The sequence below is a fragment of the Lycium ferocissimum genome, chromosome 3, assembly GCF_029784015.1.
Source record: "Lycium ferocissimum isolate CSIRO_LF1 chromosome 3, AGI_CSIRO_Lferr_CH_V1, whole genome shotgun sequence".
Lineage (NCBI taxonomy): Eukaryota > Viridiplantae > Streptophyta > Magnoliopsida > Solanales > Solanaceae > Lycium > Lycium ferocissimum.
Window position 1 is genome coordinate 13,379,123 of NC_081344.1, and position 10,539 is coordinate 13,389,661.

At 35.1% G+C, this 10,539-nt stretch overlaps 1 protein-coding gene and 1 pseudogene across 1 annotated transcript in view; one reads left to right on the forward strand and one right to left on the reverse strand.

Annotated features, from left to right (window-relative positions):
- Nucleotides 1-10,539, reverse strand: part of LOC132048711 (wall-associated receptor kinase 2-like) — a gene marked incomplete at its 5' end in the record, with an annotated part of 98,085 nt that overhangs the window by 81,541 nt on the left and 6,005 nt on the right. The window lies entirely within an intron of this gene.
- LOC132050700 (putative wall-associated receptor kinase-like 16) lies at nucleotides 978-7,601 on the forward strand (annotated as a pseudogene).

Here is a 10,539-nt window from a genome sequence, read left to right on the forward strand (position 1 = left end):
CCTTTATAAACTATAACTCTCAAGTCATTCTCATGGTTGCACCAACATATAACGATAGAAAATTGCATGCTTTTATAACCGTAGAGAAGTTATGGGATGTTCAGTATCAAAAGTTCTAACGGTACTTATAAAATGTGATACATGTTTTTCTCTCTCTCAAGTACTTATAAAATGTGATACATGTTTTTCTCTCTCTCAAGTATCATATGTAGTGAAACACAGTCAATAAATTGTTATAGAGAGAATAATATATAGCTATACAATGAATATTGTGAAATCAATTTGATAAAATGTCAGCATTACTTGAAAACTCTTTCGAATTCAGATAGATATTAAATATTGATTGGTTAGTTTGCCCAGCTAGTGTGAGAATAGAGTGAGTTTTTTTTTTTTTCCTTAGAGTCAGTTTTTTTTTCTTTTTCTTGTTGATGTTTGGTTTCATGCATAGTATAATGTTACGTGGTTTTCCCCGTTTGCAATGTTATGTAAGTTGTTGCAAAAAAACACACACACACACAAAAAAAAAAAATAGAGACGTATGGTAATTCAATAATATAATGAACAAAAATTACTAGCAAATGCTGAAAAGCTTCATATAGTTTTCACCGCCAAAGGATGTGGTGCAGTAAATGGGGCTGTTCCTCCCTTAATCAGAGGTCTCGGGTTCGAGTCCTGGGTATGTAACAATCCTTGGTACGGAATGCTTCTCCCAAATGGGCCCTACGTGGCGTGAACCCGGATTAATTGGACTCCAATGCGGATACCGGCCACGGATGAGAAACCAAAAAAGAAAAAATCTTCATATAGTTTTCGTGGTTGCGTGGGGAAAGGATCGGACTTGTGCATGAGTAGAGACTAATTTCAAGACTCGTTTCTAATCAGCTCACGAGTCAAGCCCTTTAACCGGTCGTTACGGCAGGACTCAATTTTGTGACACTACGTACTCTTTGTATTTTATTTATTAATATGATGGAAATTGATAAGTTGTTAACGGAACAACTAGAGCTTGCATCATTTTGGAAGCTCAACAAAATGGTTCAGCTTCCTCACAAAATTACATGTTTTTATGTTTGTGCACTAATATTGACATTAGCCACTGCCCAAACTACCACTAATACTACCAAATTAATGCCAACGCCGCACACCATCACTAGAGGTGCCAATATCACAAAACCACGATGCCCTAGGCAGTGCGGGAACGTTACGGTTCCATACCCGTTTGGTATAGGCATAGGATCTGATTGCGCCATTAATTCGGGATTTGAGTTAGATTGCAACATTTCTAATGATGGTTCTGAAAAACTCCTCATAGGAAACGTTGAGATCTACGACATCTCCGATGCTGAAGTGCGCATCACCAGTTACGTAGCTCGGAAATGTTACAACTCCACCGGAATTTGGCGCAGGACCGCGTGGACCACATTTTCACAATCAACTCCGTATAGTTTCTCCGCGCTGAACAGGTTTACTGTTGTTGGTTGTGACGGTGCTAACATAATGGGGTTTAACTTAAAGTATGGTTGCAACCCCCGCTTTATCAGCCGGGGTGATGTGGTGGAAGGAGAATGTACGGGTGAAGGCTGCTGCCAGGTACAAATACCCAAGGGCTTGAAACACTATAGCATAACCATGTTTACCACAAGAAGAAACCATACCGATGTTTGTACGTTTAATCAATGCGGGTATGCATTTTTGGGCGAGGCAGAGCGCTTCCATTTCCGAGGTCTACAGGATCTGAGTGATCCTAATTTTAGAGCGAGGACTAAAGCCAATGTGCCCGTCGTGCTCGATTGGGCCATTGGAAGTCTTACGTGCATTGATGCACAGACGAGTGAGGATTATGCTTGCAGGGAAAATAGCGAGTGTGTTGATTCAGACACTGGCCTTGGTGGCTACAGGTGCAGTTGTAATGAAGGTTATGAGGGCAATCCTTATCTCACTCCGGGGTGCCAAGGTACGTAGGATAATTTCTACTTGCTTGTAGTGCGATTTACTTTGCCCCTCTCTGTCCAATTTGTATATACGAAGACTAGCATAGTAGCATTGATCTTTTTTTTTTTTTTTTTTTTTTTGTGGTGGTTAGATGATCAGTGATGCAAGAAGAGATATAGAGCATTTATACTCAAACCTCTTTTTAACAAGATCGTCTGTCTGAAATGTTTTTTGGATGCTATAGCAAAGTATTGTTATAGAGAACATGATATAATATACTAACATAACATGAAAAATTAGGTTATTGAGAGGTGCTCTTGCTATAGTTTGGAACCTCGAGTATATTTGCAACTACTCAACTACAAGGGAAGACTTTAACTTATCAGTGCTCGTCTATTCCATTTTATGTGGCAGATTTATCATAGTTAAATTATTTAATATTTAATGCGAATATGAATATAATTTTTTTAATTTTATTGAAATAAGATATATTTATAATGAAGGTAATAGTAATAATATCACTTAAAGTGAAACAACGTGCGTATTTGAATCCCTGTTCCAAAATAGTTTCTTGTTTATTTTTTGAGAAATGGAAACCTTTTTATTTAATTACAAAATTTTGCAATAACTGACTTAGTAGGCGTTTGGCCATAAGAATTATTCACTTTATTCTAGATTTTTTTTTTTTCACTTTTTTCACTTTTCAGCGTTTGGCCATAAGAATTCCGAATACAACTTGAAGTTGTATTCCGGAATACCAAAAACTTGTTTTTCATTTTTTTTTTTTTTTTTTTTTTTTACTTTTTTTCACTTTTTTACAACTACATTTTACCAAAAACTATGGCCAAACACAACTCCAACTCCAAAATTCCAAAAAAAAATGATTTTTTTGTTTGTTTGTATCTATGGACAAACGGGGCCTTAGCGTTTTAAAGAAAGAAGGGAAAGTCTCATAGCTATAGTGAGATCAGTGGGCCCCTCTCCCCCCCCCCCACCCCACCCCAAAAAAAAAAATTGCAAAAAATAGGGATATTCTTTCTTTTCAAACATAGCAATTTTCTTCTTTCAAAAAGTAGCATGTATATTGTATGCCCGCACATAAACTATCAATGCATATACACTTATATATATATATATATATATATATATATATGTATAGATAGATAGATAGATAGATATACACACACACAAGAATTGTGCCTATAATTTAGAGATACGTGTATCGGTGTATATCTGCTATAAAATGAATAACTATATATTAAAATTTTAAAAATACCGCTATAATGTGTGATTATAGAGCATAATTAGTTATATTAGGTAATTTTTTCAAGAAGTAATTGCATTATTTTCAATATGATTTATGATTCTCCTTCAATTTTTGAAATTTATGTTTTTTGTCCTTGAAGTACTGACAATTACTAATTTTAGTCCCTATAATATCTCATTAAGCATATTTAATCTTTAGCTAGTCAAAACATACACTTTTGATTATACTTGCTAATTTTCACAAGTTTAACGATTTACTAACACTTTAAACCATTCAATTATCAATATGTAATGTTAAATTCATATTAGTACTCCGCATTTAAGAATAATATAGTTTTATAAATAATCCAAATAGATAATTTAAAATAAATATATTACTCCTTTCGTTTTAATTTGTTTGTCAGGTTTTGACTTGACACGAAGTTTAAGATAGTAAAAAAAAGTCTTTTGACGGTCCTAAACTAAAGGAATGTAGAATGTACCAAAATGCCCTTTAATTTTTTGGTCTTAAACATGTCACGTGGAAAGTTGAAATTAGAGAGTTGTCGAAAAGGGAAAGATGTGTTCTTTTTTAAATGAACTAAAAGGGAAAAGGGCTCAAAACACACTTAAACTATGGCCAAAGTTTCCATAACACACCCCAACATTGCGGAGGTCCTATGACCCCCTTCGACTCATTTTTTGTGTATTATTGATGTTTTTATATGGACAAAGTCACCCAAACTCAAACGAATGTATGCACGCGCTCTTGAAAAGTTAAAATCATACATGTCTTTTTCATTTCTCAACTTTCCAAAAATTCAAACCCAAAAAACTCTCCACCTCCCACTCGATTTCTACCCAAATCAGACGTGTAATCACTCAAATCATAGCATTTTGTTTTGCAAATCACTTTGAATCACACTTAAACTAAGTTTAGCTTGCAACATTGCTGTGAATTTTCAAGGTTGTCATTGATTTAGCTTCGAGGTTGTGTCAAATTGTTAGTGGACTAAAAAATACCAGGTTAGTCGTGTTCTTTGTCACTATTGTACACGTAATTTTTTTCTCGATATTATATAGGATTTGTCGAAAAATTATAGTTTTTTTTTCTAGTTTAAATTGGGGTTAAGAGGTGTGTAATCCTATGTTGTGTATTATTGTTGTTGTATGTGTGTCCAATTCATTTTCACCCCAAAATCTGATTTTATACAATGTTTGGCCATCTATTGTCACCCGTCTGAATTTAATTGTTGTTGTTTTATGTGTGTGTGTGGGGGGGGGGGTACTGATTGTTGTTGGCCATCTATTGTTGTTGTATGTGTGTGGTACTGATTGTTTATACTATTATTGATTTGTAATTTCAGGTATAATTGGGTTTATATTGGTAACATTGAGGTGGTATCATGGTGGGATTTTGGATGTTAGTAGTGGGGAACCTCATTATGAGGGTGGACAAAGAACTAGGGTATACTACAAGTTGCTCATTTTATGTTAGGATACCTAATAGTGACAGTCTTGTAGAGATCCAAACTGATAGGAACATTTTTTAACTTTCACAAAGTTTTGAAAATGGAGATATTATTGAAATCTATGTCTGTCACATGGTTGATAATTTAAAGATACGTGTGTCGGTGTATATCTGCTATAAAAATGAATAACTATGTATTAAAATTCTAAAAATACCGCTATAATGTGTAATTATGGAGCATAATTAGTTACATTAGGTAATTTTTTCAAGAAGTAATTGCATTAGTTTCAATATGATTTATGATTCTCCTCCAATTTTTGAAATTTATGCTTCTTGTCCTTGAAGTACTGACAATTACTAATTTTTAGTCCTTATAATATCTCATTAAGCATATTTAATCTTTAGTTAATCAAAACATACACTTTTGATCCCTCTAGGCCTCTACATGTGAATTTTCACAAGTTTAACGAATTACTAACACTATTAAACCATTCAATTATCAATATGTTATGTTAAATTCATATTATTACTCCGCATTTAAGAATAATATAGTTTTATAAATAATCTGAATAGATAATTTAATCTAAATATATTACTCCCTTCGTTTTAATGAGTTTGTTAGGTTTTGATTTGACACAAAGTCTAAGATAGTAAAAAAGCGTTTTGACGGTCTTAAACTAAAGGAATGTTGAATGTACCAAAATGCCCTTTAATTTTTTGGTCTTAAATATGTCATGTGGAAAGTTGGAATTAGAGGGTTGTCGAAAAGGAAAAGAGGTGTTCTTTTTTAAACGAACTAAAAAGGAAAAAATAAGACAAACCAATTAAAACGGAGGGAGTACTTATTTAAAAATACCACAATGTAAACTCTTGTTAAATAATAATAGACTAATACGACATTCAATTTATTTATTTGGTTTTGTTAATGAATGTGCTGATCCAAACACCAACTCGTGTGAAAATAACTGCACAAACACGCCGGGGAGTTATAATTGTTCTTGTCCTAGTGGATATACTGATGATGGCAAAAAGGATGGCCGTGGTTGTATTGCTCCCTACTCCGAGTTTCCATGGATCAAGTTCTCTATAGGTAAATATCTTGGAAGACTTTCATAACCAAATTAAGATACTAGTGTTACTTTACCATGCTAGAAAATGACTAGTTGGGAAGTATGACGTTCTCTTTTACTGCATAGTGCATATCATTAATTATTTTTTCACCTCATTTCAAACTATTTTTGCAAGCTGTTCTTATTTAATTGACATTTTAGTTTTAGATGTTTCTTTTATACAACACAAAATATGTGGCAGAGAAGTATTTTATTTTCTCTTAATCACTACTAGAAAAAGAGGGTTTTTCCACGGACATTCAATGGGAAATTTGTGCTATAGAACATGATTTTCCCAGCTCATTCCCACCGAACAATCTCACTGGGAAAATGCATGGTCGGAAACAGGTTCCCATTAAAACGCTGGGAACTTCATACTTTTTCCATGTGAAAATTCTACTATTTATGTTTTTCTCACCAACATTCAGTGGGAAATAGCCACTGAAAAATTTCCAATGAGAAATCAGTGTGAAAATAGTGATGTTTTAGTAGTGAATGTTTTGTATGTCCTTATCACGAAATAAAAGAAACGTATTTTTTTCATTTGGTCTATGATACATAACTTTCTTTTATGTGTTTGAAACAGCCACTCGAAAATCAATTTGTTAGCATACAGTCATACACATACTCAATAGCAAAATGTAATGAGCACATTCCTATACTTTTGAGTTGAAATAGACAATAAATGTTCAATTCCACTAATTACACAGGTATGGGAGTCGGCTCTATGTCCCTAGCGATTGTGATAACTTGGCTTTATTTCAGCATAAAGAAAAGAAAATTGATTAAAGTCAGAGAGAAATTCTTCCAACAAAATGGCGGTTTATTATTGAAACACAAAATCTCTACTAACGAGGGTGGTGTGGAAGCCAAAAAAGTTTTTACTGCTGAGGAGCTCAAGAAAGCTACAAACAATTATGCCAATGACACAATTATCGGTCGTGGTGCCAATGGGACTGTATACAAAGGCTTGTTGTCTGATAAACGCATAGTTGCTATTAAAAGATCTAAAATTGTGGACGAGAGTCAAATAGAGCAATTTGTAAATCAGGTGCTTATTCTTACTCAAGTCATGAACCATCGGAATGTGGTGAGGCTCTTCGGGTGTTGTTTAGAAGTTGAAGTTCCTTTGTTGGTGTATGAGTATGTCTCTGAAGGAACTCTTTACGAGCACATTCACAATCAACATGGAACATCACCTTGGTTATCTTGGCAAAACCGTTTGAGAATTGCGACGGAGATAGCAAGTGCACTTGCTTACCTTCATTCATTTGTATCCATGCCTATAATTCACAGAGACATCAAGTCTGCCAACATATTGTTAGACAATGATTACATAGCTAAAGTGGCAGATTTTGGAGCTTCAAGGTTAATTCCTTTGGATCAAACACATGTGGCTACGTTAGTTCAAGGGACGTTAGGGTACTTGGATCCTGAATATTTCAGCACAAGTCAATTGACAGAGAAAAATGACGTTTATAGCTTTGGAGTCGTTCTAGCTGAACTTTTGACGGGTTTGAAACCTATCATTAGAGCTAGAAACGAAGTGGACATGAATTTGGCGGATTTTTTTGTTTTGTCCATGAATAAGAATCTCTTGTTTCAAATTCTTGATCGCCGTGTTTTGCGAGAAGGGAGTCTTGATCAACTTCAAACGGTAGCTGAGCTTGTGAAGAACTGCCTTCGCTCGCATGGAGAAGATAGGCCTACAATGAAGGAAGTGGCTGTTGAACTTGAAGGTATGAGAAAATTAACTAGGAACCCTTGGTTGAATCAACATGGACATGAAGAGAATTGAGGACGAATCATCAGATCTTTACACGATTCCAATTAACTCTAGGTAATGTAGATTCATCCAGTTTGTCCGGAAAATAGAATTCGGATAACTCTCATGTATTATTGTTGAATCCTACTGGCAGTCCAAGTTGGTCCAAATTCTATGCCTCTAATAATGATATAAGGTTGTATGTTACTCTCCCCATCCCTATGTTTCTTTCATAATGAATGTACTATTAATGTAAGTTACTTTCCTCTCAATTTTTTTTTTCCCTCACGGGTTTTCTTTTTGTTATTCTTCTTTCTAGTGTTGGAGGAATGTAAAATAGAATACGCTCAAACATTAAAATTAAGCACTTGGGCCTGGATGAACATAAAGGTCCCCCCAAAATTTAATTTAATTTAATTTAGATTGGCTCTATGCCTTTTGGATGTTTAAAATGAGTGTCATTAGAGGATCTTCTTGTCTTGGGCCTTTTAGCATTACATCAAACCTAAGTATGCCTTTGTGAAAGCTGTGAAAAATGAAGTCCCGTGTTAAGCTTTTTTAAAACTTAGAATTTAAAAAGTCCAATGAGAACAAGAAGGAATAAATTCCTACAATATTAATCATCAATCAATCAATATTCAATATTTATTATAAAGCTAGGCATAAATAAGGTGATGTGGCATCTCTCTATAACCAGCATTCCTATTTATTTTTTATCTTCTTTTTTTGACATTTCTCCTTCTTTTTTTTTTTGCATTTTTTATTATTTATGCACATAATCTACTAATTAATGGATTAATAAAGTCACTTAAAATACATCAAGCTCACGTTGCACAACGAAGGAAAATCATTTAATGATGAAAATATACATATATATATATATATATATATATTTGGTCAAAATCTATACACTTATTATTGGTAATCATAGATATTCCATTTTTATAAAGATGGTAAATTATTATACTACCAAAAAAAGAAGATAGCTGTTATATGGGGGTAATTTTACAAAGAGTGTACTGTTATAAAGTTGATTGTTGTTGTTATAGGTGAAATCTTGTCATATAGAGAAGTAAAATATAACATAAAAAATCGGTTCCGAAAAACTTAGTTGTTATAGAGGAGTTGTGTTGTTATAGAGAGGTTTTGTTATATGGTGCCGTTATAGAGAGTTATAGAGAGCATATTTTTAGAACCGTATTTGATTCTAATGGATAGTTTTGCCATATTTTCTAGAATCAACTCTCTTAGCAATAGGATATATATATATATATATATATATATATATATATATATATATATATATATATATTTGAGGAGTAAGTAAAAATAATTTGCAAAGGATTTATCTAATCTACGGAACCAAAATAATAGTTTTACCATAGTTTTGCCTCTTGGTTATTGTCGACAACCGGCGGAGATAAAGGGGTGCGTAAGGGAGGCAACCTCCCCTTTAGGTTAGGCTTTTTTCTCATATCACGCGTAACCATTTGAAATATAAAAAAACTCTCTTTCAAAAATATTTTGTCCGGATTTAACCCTTTCGATGAAAAATTATATATATATATATATATATATATATATATATATATCCATTAACATATATATATAACAACCAAAATAGATTAAAGGTCATCCACATATCCTATTTCACCGCATACAAATGTAATTGTTACCCGTAATTCGGGGTAAACAGTTTGGCGCCCATCGTGGGGATTAGGATAATAGTAGTGGTTTAATCTTTGCTACTTCTTTTTTCACCTGATGATTGAAGAATTTACGGATTTACACAAAAAACGTACCAAATGGCAAGCAGCGGTCACTCCGGTCATGTGAACAACAACGAGATAGTGGTTGAAAATGAGAACAACAGCGGGTTACGAAACCCACCTACGGATCCAACCGACCCAAATGCTGTCGACTCGAGAGAAGGCCTCAACCGGCAGAATACCGTCAATCAGGAGAATGCCGCTCTTCCGGCTACCGATCCTTTGAATACTCATAACTCAATTACTTTGTCTCGGGCTCACGGCCAGAAAATGTCACGACCCGCCTAGAGGGCCGCGACGGGTACCCGGAGCTAGATACCGAGCACCATACATTATACCATTATCGTCTTAACCTGTACTCATATAAGCTTCATAAACATGTACACATATCCACATATACCAGCATTCATGGCAGCAAAAGAATAAAGTACGAGATATACATCGAGGGCACATGACAACTGCTACCCACATACAAGTATCTACGAGCCTCTAACTGAAACTCTGAGATCATGACGATGGGACAGGACCCCATCATGTCCAAATATGTACACAAAAGAATATATCAAAGACGGCACCTCCGGCCTATGGAAGTGCTCTGGTGCAAGCTGGTCCGACTCCTAAGAGGCTGGGTCGTCTCCCTGTCTACCTGTGGGCATGGGCACAGCATCCAAAAGAAAAGGATGTCAGTACGAACAATGTACTGTGTATGTAAGGCATATATCATAAAGTAACAGAAGCACAAGAAGACAAAGCAAAGATGAAAAGGTAGCTGGTAACTGCTTGCCTCTTAAGGCGGAGCCATGCATGCATACGCGTAACATATCATATCATGTATTGCTGCGGAACGTGCAGCCCGATCCATATATTGCCGTGGAACGTACGGCCCGATCCATTATCCATATAGCCCGCGTCCGGGCATCCCGCGTCCGGGATGATATCATAATAGGCCAGCTGATCAGGTGGCTGTGTATCCATAGCATTTATAATATACGTATGTATGCATGGCTCCGCCTTAAAAGGCAAGCAGTTACCAGCTACCTTTTCATCTTTGCTTTGTCTTCTTGTTCTTCTGTTACTTTATGATATATTCCTTACATACACAGTACATTGTTCGTACTGACATCCTTTTCTTTTAGATGTTGTGCCCATGCCCTTTCGAGGTAGACGAGGAGATGACCCGGCCTCTAGGAGTCGGACCGGCTTGCACCGAGCACTTCCATAGGCCGGAGGTGCCGTCTTTGATATATT